Here is a 6,330-nt window from a genome sequence, read left to right as displayed (position 1 = left end):
CAGCTGTAAATAAGTGTAAAAGCAACAGTGTATAGCATATCAATCTAATAGATATAGAAATTCTAAAAACAAAAAAGAAAAGAAATTCTAAGATTCTGATTATAAGAATGGTCCTATAAGTCCATGATTCAGGGTCTTGTATGAAATTCCTAATGACCTATATTGATACTCTGTAGGAGATAAGAGAAAGAATAATTGCCATGCTCCATATATAGGATCTACACTTTCAAGTATTAAATACACACTGAGTACCTCATTCTTGGCTGGTGCAAGATCAGTAAATACCAGTGATGGTTTTGTATGCAAAAGTCTTAAACAAGAAGCTGCTAGGTGACCTGACTGACCTACCAATGACGCCCATGTACCTGCAACTCTGGGCCCACTTTTCTGAAAAATCTTGGGATGAATAAAGTACCTTGGCCAGCTTCAAGTGTTTCTTCAGTTGTTTAATGGAATCCTTTGACTAAGAGGAGGTGATTGAGAATTACTGGCACCCAGGGAAAACCCACCATACCTAAACAACAGCCTGTCATTAAAACACAGACAGTGTGAAACACAATACTCAGCAGCAGATACCACATGAGTATGTACATGTGGTATTAGATATTTATTTAAATATTTAGATATTTCCTCTTCAAAAGAAATTCAAATTTAGACTTTGTGAAAGTTACATCGCAGCCAACCCTAATGGATTCTGGCAATCTTTTGACTCTATGGTCCCTGCCCACGGAGGCTAACAGAAACTACAGTGGGAAAGGGAAGGGACCTTGACCTGATTATAGGCTGATATCTAAGATATTGAGCAAAAAATAGCTATTTATCTCACAGATGCTCCTCTAACCTTGGTGACTCAGGCCTGAATTTGGGTCTCAAGGCAAGCAGATGGGGATTCAAAAGGAACAGTGTAGCAGACTTTGAGTCTGGAGTTCTCTCTTGTCCAGCAAGAGAGTGGACACAGAATTGAATACGAGAGAGGCCAATTTCCGGGAGAACAAGAGCCCCAAACAGGGGTTTCATCTCTGTATTTATTGAGCTCTCAAGGTTTTACGTACATGGTGTACATGCAAAAAGTAAACATGCAAAAAATTAACTTGTGTGCCATTAACTTGTGTGTGTAAGACGCAAAGGGTTTGGGGGGCAAGTGACGTTAGAAGTTGAGATTAAAGCATGATGAGATAATGGCGCCAGACAGCAGATGGACAGTGTTTCTCTGTGGAAGATACAGCCAAGTAGCTCTTATCTCCAAAGTTTAAGATTGCTGGAACATGCTGCCTCAAAGCTGACAAGGCACCCTTTTCACCAGCTTACCTTGGGTGCTTCCGCCCTGTAGTGGCTTTCCACCTCTAACTGTTCTCAGACTCTTTCCACCCTAAGCTTTGTTTTACTTAACAACTAATCTTGGGCACTTTTGCCCTGTGGCTGCTTTCCACCCTAAGCCCTGTTAACCCATTGGTGCAAGCATAGAGAATTCTTAAACTCATTTCTCACAGAAGAGTGAGGGACACTGACCAGAGCAGGTTAGGGAGGCCTGACAGACCAGCCATGGCTCCTTCCTAGCATGGAGGCTACTTTAGGGGTCCCATTCTGCACTGCTTTGAGTTCTATGGGTACTGGATCTTGGAAAACAGGCAAAAGAGGGAAAGTGAGAAGCAGTGACATAGGTTTGAGGCAGTTATATAAGGTATCTCGTTTTCCCAGAGATGAATGAGAATGAACTTCAAGGATTCTTCCTTTTCTTCTCAAGTTCCACTTATTCCTTCAAAACTCAGAACAAATGGGTTGAAAAACAAGGAAATAGGTGGTTTTAACCATTTCTTCAATCCTTCTTGGGTCCATGTAAAGGTGAAAACTGAAAAACTATTCTGGGGTCCATATGACATTCTAGGAATCTGATTTGGGAGAAAAGTGTAACTAGGGTATAAGAATCATATTTGAATTAAACAAATTTAAAGACTGCCTTATTTAATAACATGAGTGAACTAGAAATTTAAGGTAAACAAAGCATGTGTGTCTTTATGGACCACAACTGGGACAAAAAATAAAATGAATAACAATGACACGTGTCCCTCAAATAGATCACAGTGTCGCCAGACTCTCCCCATAGGGCCCAGGCACTGCCATCATCCAAACACCAAGGCCTAGTCCATTCTGCCCTCAGCATTGGCCATTCCCTTCTGCCAAGCTAACATGTTCCCAGGAAATTATTCTGAACTGCTAAACAATAGACAGTAGAATATGATTCTTTATAGTCACAAAGGTATTTCGGGGAGCAGTATCATTGACTCTATGCCCAGTGAATTCTCTTGTTCACTGGAGTTATACTGATGATAGAACAGCTGTTATTTTAGGGAGCAGTAACCAGGATACCTTTAAGTTCTCACACCCATTTGAAATCACTTGTCCTCACCCTGCAACCTAGATACTGATACAGCAGCAGAGGGAGATCACAAACAAGCCTCTTCCTGAAATTGTTCTCAGAAAAAAAGCTCAGGACTGCTCCCCACACTCACAGTCTCGGAGAATGTCAGAATTTTAAGACCCACAGAAGCTTCATGGGCCAGCCTCCCTAATTCAGAGGTGGGGAAACAGGTCCAGGCACTGAGGGGCCTGTCCTAGGTCACCAGCTCATCTGTGGCAGAACCAGGGATGAAGCCGGGCCTGTCATGCTATATGTTCTGTCAACACTACCTCAGCGGGAGAAGCCAGAGTGTGTCTTCCACAGCCCACTGATCCTGAGCGTTGGGTTCTGGTTTTAACTCGAACAGGTAAGTAAGCTAGGCTGACTTTTTTCAAACTAGAGAAACAAGCTAAGCTAAGTTAGAAACTTATGGACCAGCTTCTTCCCTTCAAAACTCACATGCTTGTTGTCCCCACAGAATTAAGATCAAGACTGAAAGACAACCCCCTGCATGACTGGTCATCCATTCCTTCTTCCTAACGGAAGCGCCCCAGCCCACCCTGCACCGCCATATGCTCAATCACACTGAGACTGACTCACTTGTGGAGGAGGCAGCCCCCCTGCCCCCAGGGGACACACAGGCAGCATCTTCTTGATTTTGTCGCTGCTACACTGGCAGGCGGGTGAGGGGTTCTCCATCGTCCAGTTGCCACTTTGGAAGAGTATCGTGATGGTCTGGGGAACCGGGGCGGTGGTCCACTCCTCTTCCCCCACTGAGCAAGGCATGTCTCTGCAGAGGGAAGACATCAAAGGTAGCATCACCCGAGAGGGCCTGGCCTTTCCTGGTGCCTCAGGAGCACAGATCAATCAATAACAACCACAAACATGCATCTATCCCCTCACCATTTGTGTGATCTCCCCACAGACCTGTGAGCCGCAAACTTCCTTTGCAGTTAAGGATGATGGAACACAAAGAGGCCTGAAATGCTCACCTACCAAACTCCAGTCAGTGCAATCCACCAGCATTTGGTCTCCTGCCCCTGTGTTCACTCAATGAATATTCACTGAGCATCTACGTGCCAGACATGTTCGGCACATTTGAGAGTCTGGGGTGAACAAGACAAAGTCTCTGCCTGCATGGAGCTTGCATTCCTGTGCAGGAATTTGGCAATAAACAAATGTCACCTAGCCAAAAATAAAGCAAAATAAGAGGGAAACGGGGGGAAACAGGGCTACTTCTCCCAAAGAGGGTGATACTTCTCCCAAGGCATACACGATTAGAAAGAGAAGCCAGGAAAAGATTTGGGAAGAAAGAACACTATAAGCAAGGGCAATAGAAAGTGAGAAAATGAGCTTTCCATGTTTGAGGAACAGCAGGAAGGCAGTGTGGCTGGGGCGAGATGAGCTAGGAGGGAGAAAGTGGAAGAGGAGGGGTGGAGGGAGGCAGGTGCCAGATGATCAGGTCAGGGAAGGAGTCTGCATGTTATGCTCAATGTGCTGAAAATCTGGTGCAGAATGGAAAGATTCACTTTATGTCTTAAAATGAGTAGAGAATTAGGGTTGGGGAGGGATGGGGAGAGGGTGCTCAGTGCATGAAGAGCTAGGTTGTTTGCAAGCACCCTGGGTGACAAAAGACAAATCCTTTGTGCCTGACTTGAGCTCTGAATCCCTGTGGACCACCAATAAGACGCTTGCCCTCTTGGGTCTTATCTTCTCCACTAGTAAAATAAAAGTACACAATGACATGTTGTAACAAGTCATTTCTAGTATCCTTTCTAGCTTCAAATTCTACAATTTAATGCATAGCCACATTCTTTATGTTATGCTTGAATGTACTAAAAATATCAAAGGAACAGATTTGTGTATTGCTCTCTAGTTCTCTCTAAAGCACTGTGACTTGATACAAAAGTCAGAGTAAGACACAGTACCTCCTGAAGTTCACACTCTAAAGCCTCAAAAGATGGCTGGCTAAGACAAAGCTCAATACCACTGGTAGGTGTCCCATTCAAATTTTCCTCAGTTCTACCACTTTTTGAAAAACTTAAAATTTGAATTTCAGTAAGAGTTGTCAGTACAGAGATATTGCCTTCAGACTGCCTCCAATACACATCAATGGTGTTCTTTATCAAAGAAGTAGCGTTTGAATGAGGGTCATGCCTCTTTTGCCTTTCTAGCCTGGAAAACTGAACCCACTTCTACCAGCATTGCACTCTCATTAGCTCCTCACCTCTCCTCACTGTCTTTACTCAGTGATCCCTTGAAGTACCTTTGCCCTCCCCACTAGACACTTAGAGGCTTATGGTCATTCACTGAATTTATTTATACAGTGCCTTATAAAAGGGTTTTGAAGGCACGTCATGAAAAATGTATGTTAAAAGAAGAAAATACGGGAGTCACCTGGGTGGCTCAACTGGTTAAACGTCCGACTTCGGCTCAGGTCATGATCTCAGGTTTGTGAGTTTGAGCCCCACATCGTGCTCTGTGCTGACCGCTCAGAGCATGGAACCTGTTTTGGGATTCTGTGTCTCCCTCCCTCTCTGACTCTCCCCTGCTCATGCTCTGTCTCTCTCAAAAATCAATAAACATTAAAAAAAAATTTTTAACGAAGCAAATATGTATTATTACACAAAGTGAATATGTCATCTTTTCAGGTTGCTAAAGTGAAAAAGCTGGAGGGGCCCCTGGGTGGCTCAGTTGGTTGGGCAACTGACTTCGGCTCAGGTCATGATCTCACGGTTTGTGGGTTCGAGCCCCGCATCTGGCTCTGTGCTGACAGCTCAGAGCCTGGAACCTGCTTCCAATTCTGTGTCTCCCTCTCTCTGTACCTCCCCTGCTCATGCTCTGTCTCTCTCTGACTCTCAAAAAATAAATAAATGTTAATAAAAAAAAAAAGTGAAAAAGCTGGTAAGCAAAACCACGAATTATATATAATGGAAAAACCCTTTGCAAAACTGAGGTACAGGAGTTGGTGGAAAGGGGAGAAGGGGAAAGCATTTGACCAGTAAGTATATTATTCTATTAAATTAAATATTAATGTGCTATAGCAATAAGAAAAAGCTATAATGATTCAGTTTGTAAGATGTTAGAACACTCTTCAAATATTTGTTCCTAGATGTTCTGATTGGGTTGGTATATTAGCTTTTTTAAGATAAAAAATGATTCGAAGGGCAAATGATGATAGTTACAGTGTAATATGCAACTGATAAATGCAATATTAGAGAGTAAACTAATCACAAGAAGCCAGCCAAGGAGGATCTAAAACGGCATTCAGAGGATTGGCTTTCCTTCCATACGCTGTATCCAGCATCTTTGGTGAGGGCATTCAAGAGTTCCTGGATGCCCACATTCTCAGGAGTGTCATCACTGTGGCTATATGAGAAGCAGCCAGTTCAGTAGTTCATTAGAACTAGGAATTGGAAGGTAAAAAAGTTTCCCAAAGTAAATACTTTATTACACACTTCTGAGTGCTAGATTCTTAACACAAAAATGAATAATAAAACACTGTATATATGGCTAGACACTAGCCATATATTTGATGTCAGGATGATAAACAAACACTCCAGAGTGGAGACTGTATAACTACGTACAAAGTTGTGTGTATGTATGTACATATATATGTACACATATATAACACACACATATACAATACACATTTGCATATGTATTTTTTAGTGTTTATTTATTTTTGAGAGAAAGAGAGAGCACAAAGCCGGGGAGGGGCAGAGAGGGAGGGAGACAAAGAATCCAAAGCAGGCTACAGCCTCTGAGCTGTCAGTACAGAGGCGGACGCCGGGCTTAACTCATGAACCGTGAGATCATGACCTGAGCCAAAGTCAGACTCTTAACCGACTGAGCCAACCAGGCGCCCCTGCATATGTATTTTTTAAGCTTATTTATTTTACTTATTTATTTATTTAGAAAGAGAGCACGAG

At 42.9% G+C, this 6,330-nt stretch overlaps 1 protein-coding gene across 2 annotated transcripts in view; it reads right to left on the bottom strand.

The window, feature by feature from the left end:
* LOC106979356 (olfactory receptor 13C9) overlaps positions 1-5,700 on the bottom strand; it is a 470,618-nt gene extending 464,918 nt beyond the window's left edge. For both annotated transcript variants that reach the window (XR_008291061.1, XR_008291062.1), the window contains exon 1: positions 2,999-5,700. The gene's annotated coding sequence lies outside the window, so the exon portion shown is untranslated. The remainder of the gene's footprint in view (positions 1-2,998) is intronic.
* Positions 5,701-6,330: the final 630 nt, after the last annotated feature.

The sequence above is a fragment of the Acinonyx jubatus genome, chromosome D4, assembly GCF_027475565.1.
Source record: "Acinonyx jubatus isolate Ajub_Pintada_27869175 chromosome D4, VMU_Ajub_asm_v1.0, whole genome shotgun sequence".
NCBI lineage: Eukaryota > Metazoa > Chordata > Mammalia > Carnivora > Felidae > Acinonyx > Acinonyx jubatus.
The sequence above is the reverse complement of the archived record's forward strand: the minus strand, read 5'-3'. Positions and strand labels throughout refer to the sequence as shown.